This window comes from Hemicordylus capensis, chromosome 2 (assembly GCF_027244095.1).
Source record: "Hemicordylus capensis ecotype Gifberg chromosome 2, rHemCap1.1.pri, whole genome shotgun sequence".
Taxonomy (NCBI): domain Eukaryota; kingdom Metazoa; phylum Chordata; class Lepidosauria; order Squamata; family Cordylidae; genus Hemicordylus; species Hemicordylus capensis.
In genome coordinates this window covers 79,103,356-79,128,612 of record NC_069658.1, presented here as the reverse complement: position 1 = coordinate 79,128,612, position 25,257 = coordinate 79,103,356, and positions in this window count along the sequence as shown.

The following is a 25,257-nucleotide window of genomic DNA, read 5'->3' as shown; positions in this document are numbered from 1 at the left end:
TTTTAATAGAGGTCTTACCACCGCCTCCTTAAGGCACGATGGCATCCTGCCCTCCCTTAATGAAGCATTAACCATCACCTCCAGCCATCTGCCTGTCCCCTCCCTGGCAGCTTTTATTAGCCATGAAGGGCAAGGGTCAAGAGCGCACAAAGTCGCCCGCGCACTGCCCAGGATCTTGTCCACATCCTCAGGCTGCACCAACCGAAAAGAATCCAACACAACGGGACCAGATGGTGCCAAAGGCACGTCTGCCGGAACTGCCAAAACTCTGGAGTCCAGGTCAGCACGGATGCAAGCGACTTTATCTGCAAAGTGACAGGCAAACCGATCACAAAGAGCTGTAGATGGCTCCTCCCCCATTGTCTGGGGGGATGTGTGGAGCAATGTTTTCACCACACGAAACAGCTCTGTTTGCCTGCACTGAGCAGACGCAATGGAGGCGGAGAAAAAACGTTTCTTCGCCGCCCCCACCGCCACGGCGTAGTCCCTAAAATGGGTTCTAGCCCGTGTTCGATCGGATTCGTGACGACTCTTCCTCCAGCGTCGCTCCAGCCGTCGTCCGAGTTGCTTCATCGCCCTAAGCTCTGAGGAAAACCAAGGAGCGGAACGGGCTCCACTAAGCCGGAGAGGGCGCTTGGGGGCAACCGTGTCAACAGCCCGGGCCATCTCTCCATTCCAGAGATCAACCAAGACGTCGACAGGTCACCAGCTCTGGACACTGGAAACTCCCCGAGGGCCGTCTGGAATCCAAGCGGATCCATAAGCCTCCGGGGGCGGACCATCTTAATCGGCCCACCACCCCTGCAGAGGGCAGACGGAGCAGTCAAACTAAACCCCACCAGGTGATGATCTGTCCATGACAAGGGAGTGGTCTCAAATTCCCCCACCTCCAGATCATTTATTTCCCGGTTGGCAAAAACCAGATCCAGAGTGTGTCCCGCCACGTGGGTAGGGCCCGATACCAATTGAGACAGGCCCATGGTTGCCATGGAGGCCATGAAATCCTGAGCCGCACCCACTAGGGGGGCCTCAGTGTGGACATTGAAATCCCCCAAAACAATAAGCCTGGAGGAACCCAAGGCCACCTCCGAGACCACCCCCGCCAGCTCAGGTAGGGAGACTGAAGTGCAGTGGGGTGGTCGGTACACCAACAGAATCCCCAGCCTATCTCGGAGGCCCACCCTCAAGGACAAACACTCGAAATTCTGAGATTGCCTGACCGGGCACCTGGAAACGGGGAGGGTCTCTCGAAAGATGACTGCAACGCCTCCTCCCCGACCCTCGAGGCGGGGCTGCTGCACGATCTGGAAACCTGGAGGACAAAGCTGAGAGAGACCGACCCCGCCCAGCGCATCCAACCAGGTCTCCGTCACACATACCAGGTCAGCACGCTCATCCACAATCAGATCGTGGATGAGAGATGTTTTTGCGTTAACTGACCTGGCATTCAGCAGCAGCACCCTAATCCTCGAAGGAGTGTTCCCAGAGCTCCCTAGGGTCAGAGGGTTGGGAGAAGGGCCGGAAAAAGGAACAGGCCTCAATTGCCTGGACCGTTTTCCCCTGTAACGGCCTGCCCAACTCCCACCGCCATACCTCCCTCTGCCCGCTACCCGTGATATTGCCGCCCCCGCTCCAGACCCACTTTTTTGCTCCCCCAGACACATCTCCCCAGACTAACCCACCACGGCTTCTTGGCTTAATTAAAAACAAAACAAAACCAGGCTTGCGTAGTCTCCTGCTGACTTCTTAATTGTGAGAAGATGGCTCTTCAGGGCGGAAGGAGAGAGATCTTCTGGGCCTCAGGCAGCTCGCCCCACGGCTGAGAGCCACAAGGACGAGAGCCCTTGGGCTAGCCTGCCCTATATAGCAGCAGCAGCAGCCAAAGCCCCAGCAGCAGCCCAAGGAGATGTTACACACACCTGAGGAAAGGTGGGGCAGGGGCAAAGACAGCAGTCAGTCAGTGCCCCACCCAAGCTGTTCTCCTTCTGTCTTCTTCCCCCAGGCCCTTGGGCTAGCCTGCCCTATATAGCAGCAGCAGCAGCAGCAGCCAAAGCCCCAGCAGCAGCCCAAGGAGATGTTACACACACCTGAGGAAAGGTGGGGCAGGGGCAAAGACAGCAGTCAGTCAGTGCCCCACCCAAGCTGTTCTCCTTCTGTCTTCTTCCCCCTTTTCAGAGGTCATACTTTTCAGAGGTTTCATACTTTTCAGAGGTCCGATATTGTTCTATTCTACAATCCTTGTCTTCTTGGTTCCATGTAATATTCTAATTTTCTGGGATTGTGGATTTGGGGTTTTCATGAGCTGTACACCATGATCATCACAATTATAACAAATTAAGGCTTGACTTATCTCGCTTTGCATGTAATGCATCTGTCTCATATATCAGTTTCACCTTTTAATTTGCATTACTGAAATTAATGGACTTTTGCATGATATTCTAATTTTCCGAGTTTCACCTGTATACCCGTCGCTAATCCCATGTGTGGCAGCTCCCACGAGAGTTCGCAAGCAGCTACTCATTAGTGATGGGAGAAAATAAGGATGCCGGCCCAAGTGGGTGGCCGGCCACTGGAAGCAGGCAGCGGCAGGCTGGCCTGGCCACAGGGAATTGGCAGGTGGGAGGGAGGAGGTGGCGGGCCAGTTTTCCAGCTGGCCCGCCAGCCAGAAACTGCAGGTGGGCAGGGAGGAAGAAGCGGGCTGCTCCTGCCAGTGGCCGGCCAGCCGGGTTGAGCACGTGGCAGTGGCTGGCCCAGCCGCTGGGAGCAGCAGTCAGCAGTGGGCAGCCTGGCTGCCAAGAATGGATGGGCGGGTGGGAGCAGGTGGTGGGCCAGCTTTCTGGCTGGCCCGCCATCCAGAAACCGCGGGCAGGCGAAGTGGGCCGTGACAAGGGAGAAGCGGGCCAGCCGGGTTGGTGGAGGTTCAGATGCTCTGCGCCCGGCCCAGCTAGCTTACATTAATATGTCTAAGCCACTTTTCTGCCAGTCCTTTAAAGTGGCATGCAAATTAAAAATCAAATAAGATAAAAATGAAGTGCAGCAGCAGTAACATCAAATCAACTCAGGCCAAATGCCTAGTGAAACATAAAAATCTGTAGCACAGAAGCCATGTAGACCCTGAAAGGAAATGTTTGGTAGATTAGACACCACTATTGCAAAGGCCTTGTCCCATGTCACTTTCCTGAATACTTGAAGCAGTTACAGTTACTCTGCCACATAAATGTTTCTGACACACCTGGTGTGCCCCCAAGTATTACACAGCAGCATTCAGGATAGATATAGCGGCGTGCTATTTAGTTATTGTGTTCCTGCAGTGCCATTCATTTTTATAATTATTGCTACCATCAGAAAAAGCCAACAGCACAGACAGACAAATTCATGTGCTTATGCAAAATGTTATTGCTTGGCGTGCAATAGAAATAAGTATTAGTAGTAGTCCTGGGATTGTTCCTGTTTCAGCACTGCAATATTTCAAATGTAGTCATTCAGGAAATTGAAAATACAAAGGATTACAATGTGATTGTCTGAGAATTTGCTATTCAAAACTTTTGTTTCCAATCCAAATGAAGCAAAATATTCTGGCAGTATGTTTTGTGCTCCTTAGAAAGATCTTCCCAACATTTAACAAGCGATGTTATTTTCCTTCCTTGTTCTTCCACTGACTGCATTTCTACTGCATTGGGAACAGGAAACAAATATTCAGTTGGAGTTCCGGTGTCTAAACCTGACTGACATCCAGACATTGCTGATGTGCCATGGTTTTTCACTGAGTGACGTGGAGTGCAATATTTGCTGATCTCTTTTTTTCTCTACAGCCAGCTGTGCCTCCTGAAACTGAAGGCTGGAGAATAATGGAAGATTGCTGAAAATCTCCCATCCCTCACATGCAATGGAAAACTCTGGCACATGGGCAGAGTCTGGATGTTGGCTGTTGTGTTTAACAAAAGTTTTTTGCAAGTTCTTGGAAGGGCCAGCCCTATCTCCACCAGAGGCGCTCTTACCCCTGGACTTAGGGGCCAAAGTCCAGGGTCTCTACAGCCCCTGGGGGTTCCCAAGTTCTCTCTAGTCTGTCCCGGGTGGTGTGGTTGCCCGGCTGAGCATGATGATGCTTAATTTGTAGGAAGGGGCCCTCCAAAGTCTTTTAGGTCAAGACTCCAGAATTACCTAGATGCGCCTCTGATCCCCACTCCCCAGTGTCTGAAGGAATGTGGTGAGATGCCACTCTCTACCTGGTGGCACACTCTCTTTCTTGCCTCTCCTATGCTGTGTCTCCTTTCACCCACCCAACCCATGGCACATTCTGCTCCCCTTACCTGGCAATAATCTAACTCCTTCTCCTGCTTCCTGCAAGGAAGAGGAGGTATGGGAACCAGAGAATCTTCACAATCTTCCCAAAGAGGAGGAGGAGGAGCAGCAGCAGCAGCTGTGCTGATGGTGGCTGGGATGCCATGCTACTGGTGCAGCACTGAATAAATGGGAACACCAGACCAAGGCAGCTTGTAGAAGTGGCTGATGAATATGGAAAGAGAGAATATGTAACCTATGTGGGGTCGGGTGGCTGGGTCTATGGGAGAAAGGAAAAGAAGCAGGGGACTGGTAGGTAAGCAGGTGGGGTGGGGTGGCTGCTACCTGAGGTCACTGCCTCACCTTGCTTTAAGGAAGGGCTCACCATGGCTGTCAGAACATAAATCTGCAGTGGGTCCCAATTCTGTTGGAAACTCTGACCAAAGCAGGGATGGGAAATACAAGGAAGCTAATCACCAGCAAGGCTGCTCTTGAGCCATTCAAATGATACTCCAACTTGCTCTCCCACCATGAGAGGAGAGTGTGGGTGTGAAGGAATGAGGCCGGAACTTCCTCTTTTTGTGTTACAAAAAGATTTTGTATTGAATATGTATTTGCTTACTCCCCATGTTCAGTGTTAGAAAGCTGGGCAGGAGTCAAAGGTTCACAGCTTCTGTTCTACAGTTTGGTTGGGGAGGAAAAAGAGTTTTACTGATTAACCTGAAGGAAGAGAAGGTTTGATTTGATTGGATATGTTTTAAAATAATGGGGGCAACTTGCGTTGTTTTGATTGGTTTGTTTAGAGAAAATTGGAGGGGGAAAAGAGAATACAAGGAGGCTTGCCTGTAGCAGAAAGTTGGTGCTAGTTACAGTGGGAATGGAAGCTAGAGTCTTGGAGAGCCAGGGGAGAAGAGCAGAGAAGAGCTGCTGAAATTAGAGCTGAGGAATCACTGGGAGAGTTCAACTCAAACTCTCAGGAGAACTGAATCAGCAGCTGAAGGGTCAGTCTGGAACTGAACCACCAGAACCCGATAAAAAGCAAGACCTGAGGCTGAGAAAGCCAGGCTTGCTGCTGAAGCTGACTAGAGGGGATTATAGGAAGACTCCTGGTAAGGACTGAGTTAGGGCACAGTATTGGGTGCAAGTTAATTGGGGTGTGTTTTACTCATATTTTATTTGTTCCTTATGCTCATTTGACTGCTGTTTCTTTGTACTACAATTTCCAAAAGAATACTGTTTCAAATTGAACTGTTTTAAAAGAAAATTTCTGGTTTTGAATTTAACAAAATGTATCCTATGTCTGTTTTTCTCACTCCACACTTAGAATCCTCCACCCTACCTTTTGAATGAAACAGAGGTTTGGAAGGCTGTTTCAGTAGACACAGCAAGAGAAAATAGAAAAGTCTACTTGGTGACAGCGGTAATGCTTAAGTTCACGGGGCTGTTGGAGACCAGGCTTTGCCAGTGGGCATGTATATCTTCCCCATGTGCCATATGCACATCTGTCTCTTATCCAGCACAGGATGTGAGAGAGATGTGCATTTATCCAAACTACCCCTCAATGCATGAACTAAATATTACTTTAAAGTAGTATTTAATCTCTGTGTTGAGGAGTGGTTCTAAAAAATTGCTGGGGCTTCTGGGATTGAGTTTTGAACACTTTTACTGGGATATTGCTTCTCATCAATCAAGTATTGGAGGGGGTGGCCACATTGTGGTGCAGGCACAAGGCTAGGGCAAGGTTAGATGAGCTGATGGCTCTGAGTGGGAGGAGGAGCTTAAGTGGCTGTTATATAGTGCCTCACAATTGTAGGCTTGGAGCAACCTTCCTCTCATCACCTGGGAACAGTATGGGTTGCACTGGTCACCAATTCATCCATTTGGAATTTTGCTCTCTGGCTTGATTGGCTGTTGTCAAGCCCCCCCACTTCATACTGTTTTCAGTAGATTGTGTTGCACTGAGTTGTCAGATACAATGGAAAGGTATATAATATGCAGGGGATGAAGTCTGATTGGGGAGCATGCTAAGGCTTTTTTTTTTTTTAAAGTAAAGGAAGTAAGTAGTTTTTAACCAATCCCTCAGAGTGGAAGGAAAATTGGCTGGGATCTCCTCTTTAGCACTGCCAATCTCAAAAGCTGTCTGACTGCTGGAGGATACCTTGACTCAGTAGAGGTCAGCTCTGAGAAACAGGAGGTAGACAGTGGCTGATCTACAACATGGGCTGGGATAGCCCAAAATGGGCTCTGGGGGAAGTAGGTGGTGACCATCTTGGTGCTCCAGCAAAAATCAATGTCAGTATTTGAAGTGGTGAAATTTTAGATCTATTGCAATTTAGAATTTTAAGAGATTGTATTAAAGTGCTGGCTCTTTTGACCCCATTAATGCTGCATGATATTTTCAGTCATACATGTAATTTTACAAGTGGTCCATAGATATGCTTTTAGGAAAATAATTCATGAAGTCTTCTTAATAATTCTGGCAGACTATCATTTGAATGACCCAAGTCTACATCATCTTCTTGCTATTGCTTGTTAATTTTTTTCTTGTTAACCCCAGTGCTTATTCAGGCAAGATTCCAACATCTCAAGTCTCTTTATGCAAGCAGCGTAAACAGTTGCTGCAGAATTTCCAGATTACATGCAAGTCTGGGGAAAGACAGCTTTTTGAATTGCATTTAATAGGAACAATCACTTTTTTATTTTGCTTCAGGGTAATTGGAACTCCTGTAGCTGATGTTACCAGGAATTCTATATGAACTACTTTATAGACATCCTTTATTTCCAGCACTAGACATTATTATATCATTCTAAGCTTTTTCGACTGCATTTGTGAGAGGTATGTTATCGCAGCTGATTTAGGTTTTTTGTTTACTCAAATTATACCTGGTCTATTGTAATGCAATGTTTTAATTCTTACAGTAGGTTTATTCAAATATAGTAGGTTTAGGTTATATCCTACTGTTCTCCCTTAAATGGAAGAGTTTCTGCTCACATAAGGGGGGATCTTTTTACCAATCCCTTCCATTACCCAAGGTTTAATTACTTTGCTCAAGAATTGTACCAGGATGTAGTTGTAGTGAGGAAGTATTTTGAACTGATTACTTATATTTAGCAGAGAGACAGCAACTGTCCCTATCTAATCCCAGCACAGCATGCCTCCAGTGGTTATAGCTGGTGTCTATCTTACATTTCTTTTTAGATTTGGTGAGCCCTTTGGGCTATTATTTATTTATTATTTATGTTTCTATGTAAACACTTCAAGAACTTTTGCTGAACAGCGGTCTATAAGTATTCATAGAAGGTATTCAGCCTTCTAATCCTGCAGCAACTTACTCCCAAGAAATAGAACACAACATAAAACATGCATCTATTCAAAATCGAATAAAATACACACAGGCATGATAATTAAATATGACATATTTTCAAGATTGTCACTGAAGAAGACTTAGTCTAGTGGAAATGTGTTTGGCAAAACTACAAGACTGATCAGAAATTGGCAAAACTATGACTGATTTGACATTTCATCTCAATCAAAATGCGACACTGCAGCCACATGGGGATATTTGTCTACGCTTCTCCCATCCATCGACAATATGATATTTTGGAAATGAATTATTGAATTTAATCCTTTCAATTGGACACAGAGATCATTTTTTATGAGATCTTACTGATCCTTTTTCATAAATACTATATATATATATATATATATATATATATATATATATATATATATATGAACTGATTTGGATTAATTGTATTTAATGTAGTCTGAATACTTTTGGTGCATCAGCCTGAAAAGTGTGATCAAGCTTAAACACTCGATTTACAATTTTAAACACTGCATTTTTCACTACTGTGTATCCTATTCAAAAATGTTGCTGCATAGATGTTCAGTGGCATGAGTGCACCAGTAGATGAGGTGGGAAGATAAAATCTTGCTCCCCCTCTGTGCATAGGAAAACTATCCAGAAGAAAGTATAGCTCAGTCTAGTTGGGGCCAGAAGCTCTCAACGCCTTGAAAACTGAGTTAAAAGGCTAATAATAAAGTAAATGTGATTAACACATGGACAATTTCAGCTCTCACTTACCTTATGCTTATAATTAAGCAGCCTGGTGCTGATTTAAATGTTACCCACATGGTCATGATAAAATTTATAATTGCTTATCCATATGCTTCAGCAGAAAGGCCAAGTATGATGGATGTAGAATATATGTACTAATATACGCATTTCATTAAAAAAATACTCTGTTAACATATTATTTGTCTTAGGGACAAAGAAACCATGGATTTAGGCAGCAACAAGAGCTACAACATAGGATTAACCAGAAAAGCATGGGCAATGTACACAATGGAAACTGATCAACAAGAATATAGGAAGCCCATAAATCTGATGCCTACAAAACCTACTGCTGCTGATTCTTATTCTCATGCAGCCAGAACAAACAAAACAAACATCTCATATAGGCAGAAACAGATCTGAAAAGCAGTGCATCACTGAAAGCCCTGGCTGAACTTGAAGAAAGTCTAAGTCAACCATAAAAGATGGTGTCCCATTCACAGACATTTGCAAAGGACCTAGTATGCTTTTAAACAACTGTCAGAATCCCAGAGGACAAGGTGGGCTCCTAGCCCTTCTTGAACTCCAGAATTTGAGCACTCCCCCCAAAAGGTCAGCTTCAGGAACAGCCAGGGGTGAAGGTTAACCCGTCACCTGAGTCCTCCTCCTGGCTTGCTGCATTCAGCCAGTTCCCTCTCCTGGAGAACTCCCGGCTCCCATACTCAGAAGCAGCCCCTCATCATCAGCTGCCTTGTTTTTAAATATCCCAGTGTAGAGCTGACAGAGCTTAAAGCCTACTTCCAGCCCCGCCCCCTTCCTGACCTTGCTTCTTGTTTCCTATCACACCCAACCTAGCTGTCTCCCTAGAGTTGTTTCCTGCAGCTCTCCCTGCCTTGTCCTCTCAACCCCACTGTGATCTGATCAGCCTGGGCCCTTCTCACCCCTGTTGCCCCCTAAAGGGAACGAAAGCCTCAGAGGAGGGATGCCACGCCCTTCTCCAGACTCTACAAGGCCACCCAAGCAACCAGGTAACATGGCATCCTGACAACAACCATGGTAACTGATGTTCAGTTTCTGATTTTGCAGAATGTATCCTTACTGGTGGAAGAGAAGACTGCTTCCCCGTGAAGCAAGGTGAGGTGATAGCCTCAGGTAGTGAGTGCCGCATGGGCAGTGAATGTAGACTTGCATTTTGGGCAGTATATAAAATAACATAAATAAATAAATAAAATGTAGATACCCTTCTACCGCACCACGAGTGTCACCATCTGGCCTCATATTGTCACCCCTGGTCTTTTCCCAGTGTTCTTTCTCTGAGCTCTGCCAGCTATTCATTGGCCCTGCCTGCCACCAGAGGCTGTTACTGACTTTGCCTTTCTTCTACCCCCTTACATTTTGGTTGTGCACTCTGTCCTGGGGCTAGAACACACTGCTGCTTTCTTTATCAGGCAGCGTGCATGCCTCCAGTTTCTGCAGCCATGGTTGCTGATGCTGGCAACAAGGGAGCAGCAACATGTCAGCAAGAGTAGACAAAGGTTGGCAACATTGGATGCATGCTGCCTAATCTCACTGCCACCACTGTACTAGCAGCACCAGCAGCTGGCTCGCTCTGTCCCACTCTCTTCCCTCCAGCACCAAACGCAGACATGCTTAGTGCTGGAAGAGAGAGTGCAGCAACAGTGGGAGAAGGGCTGGAGAAACTTGAAAAGGATGTGCAGAACATTCTGAGCTGGAATGTTCTGACTTAGAATGGGCCATTGGGAGTGTTCCAAACTCAGAACAGAACACACCTAAAAAGGGGTTCTCCTGTTCCAAGCTGGGAATGGAACAAGGCCATTCTGTTTGGAATGTTCTGAGTGCTCCAGCTTTTTAAAAAAAATTAAGATAGTGAGGGCGGCACTGGAGGGCGGCACATAATTCCTTTAACTCAGACGAACCTCACTAGGGAGGCTGTTCCATAAATGGGGTGCAACCACAGAAAAGGCTCTCTCCCAAGTAGCCACCCACCTCACCTCATTTGCTGTGAGTACTGAGTACTTGGAGCAGGGCCTCGGTGACTTACCAATAAGTCATTGGTAACAATGTATACAGACTGAAGCCTCTTTCCACCTCCCAATGACATATTTTTTAATTAAATCTGAATGTCAATCTGTAGTAAAATGGCAGAACAAGCTATTCTTGGAGAAGTGTAAGGACAACTGGGAGCTGAAGCTTTGCTGAAGGACTTGTGATACACAAGGGAGAAATATTTCTAAAAGAATTGCTTTGGAGTTTGGCAGTTGGCATGGTGTTTATTTAACCAGGACTTCAGAAGCATGAAGGAGCTTCATAAATGTTCATTCACTACATAACTACCTTGCTTATTAAATTCAGAGTTCTGGTAATTTTGTCTCTTATTATATAGCATATTTGTAGAATGTCTGGGAAACAGAGAAAGCACTTTTAATGCCTTCTGTGCTAAATTCTTCTAAATTCTTCAGAAATGCCTTCTGTACTAAATTCTTGTGTTATAGAACACATGCTTATTTTGCCTATGCATGTGTGCATAAATGAATGCAGATGCTAACATTATGGTAGCTCACAGCCATACAGAGAATGAAAAAGAAGGCAGGAAACATTTTATTTTGTAATAACCTATTCTCCATTTCATAATTTCACCCCTTTAAATAACAGCAAAGATAATTCTTCTCTTGGGTCTATCTAGCCTTCAGCTTGCCTATCATTCTGACAAATGTTTGACACTTTGTCTTTGGCTTACCAGTAGTACTAGGAGTATTATTAAGAGCAACCACTATAGTGGCCTTTATGAATTAATTTTATTAGGAAGGGGGTATATTTTAAAAACAGTTTTACAACAGTTAAATGCAACCGTGTTTTAAGTTTAAAAAAAATTAATTGAGAGAAGTTGATTTATTTAGCTACACAGCAGGGTCTAATTGCTTTTCTAAAGATAAATCCCTAAGAGGATATTTTAAAAGAAATTCCTACATGAGAATGCTAAGGTAGCTGATAGTCTAGTTAGAAATAAATTGGTTTCTTGCAAAAAGCAGACCACTTCTAGTTTTTTAGACTTTCTCAGAGGTAAAACACATTCAGGGGCATATATATAAGACAGTGTTTTTCTTGCATACTATAAATTTTTTAACAAGCAATTTTTGGATTGGAGACTGCTGTTCTTAGTCTTAGGTTCTATTGGAGTTTCCCAACATTTTTATTGTTACTTTAAAGAAGCTCTGACTGGATAGTCAGAGCTGGCAAGATGGGTTAAATCTCTTTCCCGCTGCATTGTATTTCTGTCATAACTCTCCTTGTCCAAGCTCATATTAGTTCTGCATTACAAACTCTTCCTCCTACTCTGGCATCCTGGGGGTGGAGTTTTGCCCAGCATAATGGGGCGTGGCACATTTCAGAGGTTTTCTGCCAGGTCCATGTTTGTCCTCATCCAATCAGTTGTGGGCAGGGCATCTGCCTTATAGGCCAGCCCCACCCTTGGCTGCAGCAGTTCAGCATACACGCATTACCCACTTGCCCACCCAATTCCCAGGGAAAGACTAGTTGGTCAGCTTTTCTGGAGCCAAATAGAATTTTTTTGGGGGGGTCCTCACTTGACTCGTGACTAGCTGCTGGTAGGCAACCCCCCCCGCCCCCGGCTTGGCGTCTTGTTGAACATCATGTGGGCCTTATTACAAATGGGGTGATTGCCGTTAACTGATGTAGTCCTTGGCAGGTGAGTGTGCTATCAAGGGCATGTTGGGAGAGGACAACAGTGGTGTTAACTTCCATGATGTTCATGGAACAGCCCCTCAGGGCTATGTGGCCTGGAAATGTCTGGGAATGGAACCCCTTTGGGGAACTGTTTGGTTCACCCATTCAGATCTTTGGGGCTGGGGTTTGTGGTTCGGGGGAACATGACTTGGACATTCTTCCCTTGACACAGGAAACTGTGTGGCAGGGAAGAGGCTCTTGCAATAGGATACATGATATTAGCCTCTGAGCCTGGTTGATTCACTTAACAGTGGAGAGGGCAGTTGTCTTATTTGAGGTTGCTTCCCTGGGGGTGGTTTTTTTTTAATCTGCACTTGCGTTATTTGTTTATTTATTGTTCCATTGCAGATACTTGCAGATAGTTGAAAAGCAGTATATAAATATCTGTAGTAGTAGCAGCTTTAGGAAATAATTTAAAACGGAAAAGCATCATGGGCAGGGGGGAGCAGCAGCACCAAATAAAAACTGGATGTCCAACTGAAGCTGCTTTAAGGTAAAAACATAAATGTTAGGTGATCTGATCATGAACTTTGCAGTCATGTTTGGTCCATACAGTATTTTTAGAGGGTTGTTTTTTTAAAGGCAAGAGTAGGAATTGTTGGATGACATTTTGGAATACATAATTTTAGAACACTTTCTGCTTTCTATTTCTATTCTACCCGTGGAACACTTTCTATTAAAACTGTTCCACGGGTATTACATCTGGCTATTCACATTCTTCTGGATGTTTCAGCATTTCCTTATTTTCCTAATAGCAAGAGGTATTGAAAACTACTAATCTTGGCAAGCTTTACAGAGCAATCCTAGTAAATGAAAATTTAATTTATATTCTAGAGCTACTATAACAATTACAAAGGCTCAAAGAACGCTTGCTGACGAACCATTAATTCCTGGGATGATATTAAAATCTAAAGAGAGCGAAGGATGATTTATTAACTTTGTCAAGAAATAAAGGTCACATGACAAGCAATGTTTTCCAACATGTTTTCCAACATGTATATATTTTGGAAGATTTACTTTTATAAATACCTGTCGTTTAAAGTGACCCATAATAGTAACATTGCATAGGAGTTGCATGCACCTTTGCCATTACTTAAATTGGCATCATTGGCCATGATCCAAAGATCCCTAGAGATCTGATGAGCATATGGAACTAGTCAGTGTCAGCTAATGGCTCCTGTGTGCAGGAACACAGAGGCTGCATTTGCACATAACGTGAAACCAGAGGTAAATGGAGCAGAGGTTGGAAATTACGTCTGAATATGTGCAACTGCAGCTTTGTGGCAAAAGTGACCTGTGGTTTGTCTAGCCAAACTCCAATTAAAACTTTGGCTTGTAGTGAGTTTTGCAGCTGTAAACTGAGGTTATTCGGCAGCAGCATTATGTCCAAATGCAGGTGGCACCATAACCATGGTTTCATTCATTTTTTGGAGCTGCAATCATAGAGACGGCAGTGCAGACCTGCCCAGAATTGCACCCATTTCATGCCTGTGGCACTTCTCACTGGCCACCTCTCTGAGCACTTACCCTTTCCCCCTGTCTCTGATCCAGCCAAACAGTTGCTCAGCAACAGCACCACATCCCAGCCCAAATTTGTCAGCCTGTCAGATGGCAAAGTCACACAGAGGAATTCCCTCTTCCCACTATGTCCCTTGTTTCCCCCTCCTGGCAATTGAGAAAGTAAGGAGACACAATGCCAAGATGAGCACTAGGTGCTTTGCTCTCTGAAAATGAGGCAACAGTGATGCAACTTAGCAAAGAGACACATTTTAAAGTGGTGGTCCTCTTATATTTAGCAGGGGGACAGCAACTGGTCCTATTCAACCCAAGCACAGCATCCCTCCAGGGACTGTTGCTAATGTCTATCTTACGCTTCTTTTTAGATTGTGATCCCTTTGGGGACAGGGGGCCATCTTATTTATGTATTATTTATTTTTGTATGTAAACTGCTTTGAGAATTGTGTTGAAGAGTGGTATATAAATATTTGTAGTAGTAGTAGCAGCAGCAGCAGCAGCAATGCTGTTCTGAACCCAGGAATTTTGAATGAGAGTAAAGATCTGTCCCCACTCCTGGTGTTTCCCCAGTCTGCATTCCTGGCAATGCCCAGACACACGGGGCATCAAAATATCCTTTGGGCGCATAAAAGTCTTCCCTGGAGAGGGGGGCAGCTGTGCAAAAGTCCTATCATTAACCAGAGAGAGCATGAGTCCTACACATGTGGGGCTGCCTTTGAAGAGTTAGCTGAACTCATGAGCATGCAATCCAATGGAAGACTGAAGATTTTGATGTGCCTAAGGTCCTCCCCAGTAGACTGGCCCTCTCATGAGAGTGCTAGTCCACTGGCTGAAAACTACAATGGCAGCAGGAGTGTGGTTTGTTCTCCATGGACTTCTTTGCTGGGGTGAGCCCTCGCAAGAGCATCTTTGGTCACAGCGGGCCAAATCCCAGGATCCTTTGCCCTCTCTCATATACATATCCCCTCCTAGGAGGTTATCATGTTCCCTTCCTCGACCCCCCCCCCCAATTGTGCTTGTGAGACACAGCCACAGCATTCCAAAACAGCACTATCAAGTTCGGCATATCCCCTTCAAGATCATGGCCAATGGCTGCTGCTCTTGTAACATGCTGATGCCTTGCCCACAGTCTGGGGCAAGTTTTCTGTTTTCGGGGTAGGGGAACCCCTCCCTCTTCCTGGTCCACCAAGGCTGCATCCCAGCAAGCTCCATAGCGCTCACATCACCAGACTGTGGTTGCATTTTAGTGTTAAAATACTATTCTAACTTAAGCATGTGGTGTCACTATGAATAAGATTGACTCCGCCTATAGAAATATATCTAAAAGTCATAACTTGGGGCTGCCATGTGCTGAATGGGTTGACATAGATAGATCATAGAGAAAACTATGTATTATTGAATGATTAAAATTGAGATGAAAGAAGAATTTGTCAGATGTACTGCCTTTTTTCAGTTGCTTTAACCCTATTGCATGTGTGTTTCTTAAATCTGTGTCCTCATCAATAGCGAAAATCAATGGAATTATTTCCATTGCTTGTTAGGTGGGTTCTCTAGTACTACCATGGATTTTCTTCACTTAGCATTTCATGAACAGGTAAGAAGCTAGCAACTAATTTGTTTCTTTTGATTATGATTAAAGTAAAATAATGCTTTCCTCCTTCTACATTACTGTGTTTCCTTGATGAACTTCAAAGGCTTTCTTTAACTTCAAAAGCATGTTTGATCATATTCTAAAGTGGTGGCTAATTTGTTATCTTAAGTAGATGGAAGAGTTTCATACAAACAGCATGATCCAGCCAAAGTTGAGCACTATTAAGGCCTAGTGACCCCATTAGAAGAGTTAAATACGTGCTGAAATCTTTCCCACTGAATCCAAGAGGATTTAAAAGTGCTTAGCTGCATAATGCACAAAGTGCATGTATAAGCATATTATACTATTAAATAGGATAGTAATATGGAAAAGACCCACCAAACCCTTCTGAAATTAAGACCCACAAAATACCCTCTCCCCATCCCTGAGGGAAGAGGACAATCACCCAAAATTGCATCCCTTCAGGCATGACCCTGGCACATTGTAAGATTAGTTTGGGTGTTGACAGCTAATAAGGTATCTGTCAGCACCCTTATTCATATTGATACCCTGGATTCCCAATCACATTGAGGGGTCCCTGAACACTGTGTTGCTGCCCCACCAAGCTTGCTTGTTCTACTCAGATAGAATGTTTATAAGGGGCTTTGGATTATGCTTCAAGATAGTACAGAGAATCCAATGTATTAAGGCCTCCATATTCAACACAGACTAAAACATGTTATTCTCATTATACTGAAATATTTCCAGTTGCCATTGTTTATACATGATACTATGGGGAGAAAATCTGGCAAATAGTACTTCTGGTCTCTTGGACAGAAGAGGTACAGGATGTTTTAACAGACACAAGAGAGGCTAGAAAACAGACTTTTAGGCAGAGGCCCAAATAAATGGCCACACAGCAGGAACTACTATTAGTGTATTAATATTCTGTGATAATTTCTTTTTAATGTCATAGTTTCAGTTATTAACAAGTAGTGTCTGGTACCCTTTGTAAAGCATAAATAAGAAAATTCTTCTTCATCAGAGGTTCTGACTTTACATATCATAAAAAATTCCCTCACAGTGATCCACATGTTGTGCAGCACAACATGGTGCAAATCTGCCTATGATGCTGTAGGCTTCTAGAAAAGAGACAGTAGTCTTGTGCTTTTGTGCAAGAGTGTAGCTACTTAATGGAGAACACCTGAACTCCAGAAACATTAGTTAGATTTGAAACTCAGTGCTTGACCATCAGCACTAGGGCTTGCTAGGGCTTCTAGAGTTCGGCAACTTTAAATTTAAAACAAAATTTAAGGTTTTAATTTTTAGGTGATTTTTAAATTGTTAAATTGTTTTAAGTTTTTGTATAGATTTTAACTTATTTTATGCTATTGTTAACCGCCCAGAGACGAAAGTTTGGGGCGGTGTACAAATTTGATAGATAGATAGATAGATAGATAAAATAAGTATTTGTGCTCTCGTGCAAAAGTGCAGGATTGCTGATATTTTGCTAGGAGCCTGAAGCAGAAAGGGTGGATAGGCATTTTTGCATGATGGTGTGCAACATGTGGGCCAGTGACTCAACTGGACCTTATGTATTAGAAGGAAACTTAGAATACCTTTACTTGGTGATCAAAGGCAGAAATACTGTTGAAAGAGATAGAGAGAGTCATACTAATAAAACGTAAACTTGTTTCCCCCCCAGGCTATAACTTCAGCATTTTAGTAATAATCTGTGTCCAAAAGTATATTTCTGGCAATTGGATTCTTCCTATAGAAAACAGGAAAAGCAGTTAAAGTGAGCTTTGTCTTCTGTACAAATAATAAGTGTTGTGTCCATTTAAAATGGTTTGTTTCTTTTTCAAATAGAGCAAGTGGCTTCATTTATAGAATTGTTGCAATAAAACACATCATTAAAAGTTCTATTTCATGCCACCCTCTACAAATGTGATACATTGATGAACAAATTAAAAATTCAACAGAAAGATTGCTTAAAATAACATGAATATGTTTCCAGTAAAATAAGAGTTTCATTTATATTTTTAGCATACTTGAATCCCTTAAAAACATTTTTTTTAAAAAGAGGGCCTTTCAATCATCAAACAATATTTCTGTCATGGTCAATAATTCAGTATATATAAAATCTCAGCTGATGCAAAATGCTCATTAATTTTTTCATTTCCATTATGTTTTTTGTCTGTTTTTCAGTATAGAGAATGAATCCATGTTGCTTAAGTGTTGTCACTTGGTAGAGTTCATTCTTTTTCTTTTTCTTTTTAATGAACACCATGTTAACAAGAGAAACTGATGAGAAATTGGAAGTGAGAGTCCTATCTTTTCAAATGAGATTTTTTTTAGGCTAATTAATAAATGCCACCAGCATGAGGTAACATAAGCAACCAGGCCTAAACCCTTCATTTGCATCAAGTAAATTGGAAATACCGCGTTTGTCCCACATTTCATGTAGTGGAGAAATATGAGTTCGGCTTGGGTTTTATTTGTCAGAAATGGCAAAAATGTTCCAGTAGCTCATCTGAAAGCATTGATTCAGACAATAAATCTAATAAGGCTTAATGGTGATGCCTGAATACAATGTAAACCCCAGACTCATTAGAGGACTGTTCATGTTGAAGTAAAAATGCCCATCGTCCAGAAAGAAGCCTCAGAAAATCAGCTCATTTGTGTCTCCTTCAGATCTAGAGAAACTGGAAGAAGATTTTTTAAAAAAATTACAGCATCCTATAGTTCCATAATATTAGCAACATTTAAAGGTTAGTTGTTATAGCATTAGTGCACTCATAAATGCGGCTACCCTAATTCAAATTCGATTCAAAGTGCCTAACAACTAAAATTTGATTTCTTTTACAGTCTCCCTGTTAACAGTGTTCTAGGCTGATACTAGTATATGCAACAAAAATATCTTCTGCTTCCTTTCACTCTCTATCTACTAACATACCTACATTCAGATGTTTCAATAGGTACTGAAGATACCAATTTTTCTGAGAACTACTTTTGGAAAGGTAGCAAATACTGACTTCATTTAATTATTTCTTGCAGGGTCTACAGCAGGCCTGCTAAACTTAGACACCCCCCCCCGCTCTTTTTGGACTACAACTCCCATAATTCCCAGCCACAGTGGCCAATATGGAAATTGTAGGCCAACATCTGTAGTATGCTGAAGTTGAGCAGCCCTGGTCTATGGTAAGGACCACTTAGCTTCTAGGTGTAATTCAGGGTGCTAGTCTTAAACTTTAAAGCCCTACGCAGCTGGAGTCCTGACTATACGAGGAATGCCTCTTGAGCCAGCCCATCAACTCATACTGGAGGAAGGGCTCTGTTTTCATCTAGTCCCCATGCCATGGGATGCAGTGATGCCACCAGCTTGGATGGCTTTAAAAGGCGCCTTGACAAATTTATGAAGGACAGGCCTAACAATGGCTACTATTTTTTCTGACTATAGGCTCAGATGCAGGATGCCTTTGAATACTAGTTGCCGGGCAGCCACAGCAGGAGAAAGGGCATGCGTTGCCTGTAGGTTTCCCAGAGGCATCTGGTGGTCCCCTGTGTGAAACCAGATGCTGGACTAGATAGCTGTGGGCCTGGTGTTGTGTTCTTCTGTAAGAGTAGGGCTTTCACAGCTATTTCACCAGCTATTTTTGAAAGTCTTCCCAGGTTCAGTAGCAATTTGCCATGTGACATGAGGGTGGTGTGGGTAAGTGATCTTTGAGAACAAGTCTACAGCCTCATTAGGTTCATAGCCATACTAGTTCCATGTTGGGTTGTTTCCTAATGTTCTTCAGAGGGCTGCTCCGTCATCAGAAGTTCCTTCCACTTGGGGAAGGGAAGCTGTGCCTATACAACAACCATATAGGCTGGTCATTCATCTGGTAGGGGTGGGAAATCCCCAACCCTGGCCGGATGGATGAATGACCAGCCCTCACGACTCAATTACAGCCAGGTTGGGGGGTGGGGTCAGAAGACAGTGAGAGAGTGGCTGTCAGTACCCAAGCATCTCATTTTCCACTTCTCCAGCTTGATAGTATGGGCCACTACTGCTCACATAAAGCACAATATAATAGTTTAGACTCAAGGTTATGAAAGCTTGACTGATGACCACTTGGTTAAGATCTGTCAGAAAATTATGCAACTTCTCACTAGATGTGGTACACCTAAGGTAATATGCTGAAAGGTGCCGTAGACACAAGGAACCATCATCAGCTTTTCTAACAGCAGAATGATAGCTGCCTCTTCGGAGGCCAGCTGATTTGTACATGTTCGCACATTGTCACACAATTGTACAAAGATGAAGAGAGGAATAAGTGCTGCTTTTGTTGTCTCATTTGCAGACTCCACCTTGCTTGCCAGTGCCAAACAAATCTCATTAATCATTGTCACTGTGCAAATCTACCCTGAGAGTTGTCTGGCATGTGGTCAGGGTATGATGACTCTGCTCTTTTAAAAGTCGGCTTGATTTAGGTTCTGGGGGCATGGTGGCGTGTTGTACTGTGGGGCCATTCACACAACCAGGTGGGCAGGTGGAGGGGGAGGAAGGCTGGTCCAACTCACCTTTCCCCCAGATGATCGCTGGGATGTTGCTGGGTGTGCATACCACTCTCTCAGATTATCTGTGCTGTGTGGTGCAGCATGGAGCCTCGGAGGCCAGGACAACATGTCATGGCCTCCAGATATCCCACAATGCACCACATGACATGTACGGTGCCTTGGGGGATTCCCCCAGGAGATGGGTGCTCTAGTGCTCCACCCTCCTCTGTGTCGGCTGGAGCTGAATGTAGCCCCAGCGAACACACAATCCTGGAGGGCTCTCTCGAGCCTTTAACTCCAGCTAAAGGACAGGTTACGAAGCTGGGCTAGGTGGCGCTGCCCCACCAGGATTGGGCCTAATCTTGGCAGTTCTCATGCATAGCCTAACCCAGGCTGGGCTTCCCTAGCCTGTATTAGGATGCACGTGAGAACAGCCTCTGTGTGTTCAATCTCATCTTTTGTGTTTTGCTCTCAGTCTGTGTATTTTGTGACAGTGTGTATTTTGTGACACAGCTTTGTTTAGACCTTAGCAATTGCTTAACTTGTCCATATTTTAAGAAGTGCTGCTGGTTAGAAATCAATTCACAGATAACAGATTAGGTTCATTTTATTCTTTTTTATGCCTTTAGTTGAGGAATGTGTGCTGATGGCTGGAGAGACTGCACCTATCTAAACAGTGAAGCTACCAAATGAAGGCAACGCATTCCAGCCCTAGTGCCTTATATAATGCACAGTGACCCATGCCCATCACTGCTCCTAGAGCAGGTGGGGGAGGCTTTGTGCTAATGATGCGGAGCATGAGAGCAGCTGTGCCCAGCTCCAGCATTCTGAATGGGAGGCGAGCCCAGCTGTCTGGATACACAGCAGCATGGAGCCTCCCCTACTTGTGTAAGGAGTTAGAACAGGCTGGTAAGGGCTCCACCAGCAGCAAACCCGCATTCCTTTTGGGTGCACTGTGCAGTATGTAAGCTACTGTTCTTTCTGCTCTGTAAACTGCTTTGAGAACTTTTGCTGGAAAATGGTCTATAGTAATAATAGAAACAAACAGGAGGGAAAGCACCACATCAATGTAGACAGAAGGAAAAAGCAGGAATGGTACAAGGGTGATTGACTGAGGAAAACAAATTTGATTTCAACAACAACAACAACAACTAATAGGCATATATCTCTGAATGCCAAACATTGAGGACAGCATGAGTACCCTATTTGTATATTGGGTTTTTATAGTTCCCCCCCATTTCCCCAAATTCTGCCTGACAAGGCACATAAACCAGACTTTCCAGAAACAAAAATGACAATCATCACCAGGTTTATGATCAGTGTAATGTTTAATCTGATTCTGACTTACTGAAGTGTATAGAATAGGCCTTACACTTGGATAGGGATGCACACATTAAATTTGCTCCACTCTGTTGCTTGATAACAGTATAAATGCTGCTTCATTAAGAAAAATTAATTTCACCAGGTGAAGGTAAATGCCGGCTAAACTTATTAAGCTCCCTCACATCAAATTATCACACATGAGATGCTTTAAATGCCTGGTGGGATGTTCTGAATTATTTTTGATGGAAGGCAGAAGCATTTTCGATAAGAATGTGTGCTTAACTGGGTTAGGTTCCCAATGGAAGCTCCTCAACTTGACCCTTGTTTCCAAGATGTGTTCTTAGCCACTGTGAGAAAATGGTCTAACTTTCTTACCAGATTTCCCACTCTGGGATTTTAAAAATCTTACTCTACAGTTCTAAATGCATATGGAAAACACAGTCCTAAATGAATATGGAAAATATCTCAAAATGTAAAAAGCCAAATGGATTTTTTTCTGGAAAAATGCAAGAGCAGGTGCTGGGAGAAATCTTGAATTACATGGTATATCCATTCACATCATCACTCACCATATGCTAGTGCAACCAGAAGAGAGAAAGAAGACTGGGCCTTTGAAACAAACCCTGAAAAGGTTTATATTAGTTGCCCTTTCAGTATATGCCGACAGAACCAGCTTTCACAAACTGCTCTCCCTTGACCCTCTCCTACCTGGGTTAGCCCAGAGACTGTCACTACCACAAAAGTGATGGGTGCAGAAATTGTCCCAGGGGTCAACAGTGGGACCTTGTGAGTCTAATATACCCTCAGTAGTTGAGCCTGCACTGTGTCATGAACAATTCTCATCCGTCTGCAGGCCTGCCAACCATTAAGCTTGTTAGTGGGAATGACAGGGAACCCTGTCATGTGGATTCATCTACATAGGTTTTTCTGGGTTGCCAGTTCGAATCCCCGCTCGTATGTTTCCCAGACTATGGAAAACACCTATTTTGGGCAGCAGCGATCCTATGAGGCTATTCACATGATGGGGCAAAATTGAGGTAGTGGAGGCTAGCCCAATTTCGCCCTATTGTGTGAACGACTGAGCTCGGCTGTGAGCCTGGTGGTTCCTAGGCAGGTAACCCGCCTAACTACCCCTGCCCTAAAACCAGGTTTGCGGAGCGAGCGCTCTGCAAACCTGGTTTTAAAGATCGTGAGTAGCCGTGGCGTGGTTCCACGCTATGGTTACTCATGAGTAGACCCCCGGAGGGGAGGTGAAAAACCGCCTCTCGGCTCCGGGCGGTCTCCCCAGTATGCCCTGTGCACTCACACAGGGCATACTGGAGCTTCCAGGGGCCACGTGGCCCCCGAGCTCCCCAGCCCCCGCCAGCTCCATCACAGAGCCAGCAATCGTGTGGGCGACTGGTCCGGCCGCCCAGGGCTCCCGCCCGGATCATCTGCGGGGAGAGAGGGCTTAGGTGTGCTTCCCAAACTGGGTCTCACCGATCGTGAGACCTGCTCATTATCTTCCTATGCTGAAAGGCATCATCTCATACTATGTGGGAGATGGCAATGGTAAACCCCTCCTGTATTCTATCAAAGAAAACCACAGGGCTCTGTGGGCACCAGGAGTCGACACCGACTCGATGGCACACTTTACCTTTATTTGGATACCTCTCTGCTATTCCATGTTTGATATGTATATTTCTCATTAGGCAGAAATAAAAAATACCATATCTCCAATATTTTCTGTGCTCAAAAAGCAAGTAGACCCTGGTTCCACTTTTACCTCTCTAGCAGATTCCAGATGGAGTCACTGGGAGACTGTTCTGCTAAGCGAGAACTGAAGTGTGGAGTCCCACAAGGCTCCATACTTTCTCCAATGCTTTTTAACATCTACATGAATCCACTGGGAGAGATCATCAGGAGGTTGGGTGCTGGGTGTTACTAATATGCTGACAACACCCAGATTTACTTTTCCATGCTGACCTCATCAGGAAATGGCATATCTTCCCTAAATGCCTGCCTGGAGGCAGTAATAGGCTGGATGAGGGATAACAAACTGTAGTTGAATCCAAATAAGATGGAAGTACTGACTGTGGGAGGACAGGACCCAAGAGATGGTTTAGATCTGCCTGTTCTGGATAGGGTTACGCTCCCCCTGAAAGATCAGGTACGTAGCTTGGGAGTGCTTCTGGATCCAAAGGTGTCCCTGACTTCTCAGCAGTGGCCAGGAGCGCTTTCTATCAGCACTTCTTCGGCTGATACGTCAGCTATCTCCATTTCTAGAGGTTAATGACCTTAAAACAGTGGTACATATGCTGGTAACCTCCAGGCTTTACTGTAATGTGCTCTATGTGGGGCTGCCATTGTACATAGTCTGGAAAGTACAATTGGTACAGAATGCGGCAGCCAGATTGGTCTCTTGGACAACATGAAGGGACCTCATAACACCAGTTATAAAAGAACTGCACTGGCTGCCAATATGTTTCGGGGTGCTGGTTATTACCTATAAAGTCCTTAATGGCTTGAGTCCAGCCTATTTGAGAGAGTGCCTCTTCTGTGATAATCCCTGCCACCTTTTACGATCTTTTGGAGAGGTCTAGTTACAGTTGCCACCGGCTCGTTTGGTGGTGATCCAGGGCTGGGCTTTTTCTGTGGCTGCCCCAGGGCTTTGGAATATGCTTCCTGCTGAAATAAGAGCATCTCCTTCTCTGTTTGTTTTCAGGAAGAACCTCAAGGCCCTCCTGTTCTCTCAGGCTTTTAATTAGAATTAATTTTAATTGTTTTAAAAAACTTGTTTTAATAATTTTATTATATTGTTTTTATTGTCATGTATTTTAATTTGTGACTTTTAAATATTTTACATTTTGTACACTGCCTAGAGATATGCATATGAGGCGGTAGGTAGATAGATAGATAGATAGATACTGCTGTGCAAGAGCCATTAGAGTTACCCATGCTCTAGCACCCTGGAAGATTGGAAAAATGTTTCCGGTCCTACAGAATGCTTCCAGAACATGGGGATTTTGAGGGAGCTCTGAAAAGGCCATTAGAGTTTGGTTATCTCCAAACTCTAATGACTCTTGTGTAATAGTGCAGGAGGACTGGAAAAGTTGTGCGAGGACTCCTAGTGCATCCCTGCAGTCCCTCGTCATGTGCATGCTTCATTAGTTAGGATGTCAAGGCATTGTTCCTTTCTAAATGGAGTTGTTCTTTATATTTTTCAAACAAACGTAGCAGGTCTCAGGAGGCTATTCTGGAGAAGACAACCATGTATCTACAGAATCTATAGTCCAGGCCATGCGTGCATGAAGAACCACACAATACCCAGCTTTAGTAGGCTGTAGTTGGGTTTAGGAACTGGAAAGTACACTAACATCTTCAGGAATTTTACAGAAATTCTCAAACGTTCTTTGATATGATTTGCAATCTTTCATGTCAGATTTTGATTGCATTCCTGAGTCAGTGAAGGAGAAAGATAATGGTGTAAGGTAACTTGTGTTATCCAAGCAACAGTATTTTAAGTAGGGATGTGCACAAATCATGATTTGTGCACGAATTCGAAGGGAAGTTGGGGCACCTTTAAGAGCAAGGAGAGCATGTCCGTACCTGCTCCTCTGCTGCTCACTGCAGCTTCCTGCTGTGGCATCGCATTTCCTAGCACCCTTCGTGTGCTCCCCAGCACCTCTTGCATGGCAGCAGTGCAGCGAAGGCATACACTTAGCCTTTGTGCTTGCATGGCAGCCATTTGTCTGGTCAAGATCGTTGCTCACCACACAAATGGCCATCACACATGCACAGAGGTCTTGTGTGTGCCACTGCTGCATGAAAGGTGCTGGGGAGTGCAACGCCATACCAGGAGGCTGTGGCGAGTGGTGGCGGAGCAGGTTTGGGGCTGCTCTCCTCGCTCTTAAAGGTGCTCCAACTGCTCTATGAATCGGTGCATGCATTGTGATTCGTTCACATCCCTAATTTTAAGTAGTGCTAGCCATAACCATATCCTACTTAAAATAAATATTTCCCAGAGGAAAATGTTGGCCCAAGTCATGCAGAAGTTTACAATTATTAGTACATTTATGTGAATGCTTTATTCTGCTGAAATTAGGTTATTCTCAGATAGAAATAAAATATAGGTAAGCGTGGTTTATATGTAATTTCTTTTTTAAAAAACCCAGATACAATTTGAACAGGTTATTGTACCTATTCAAATCTCATTTAATGAGC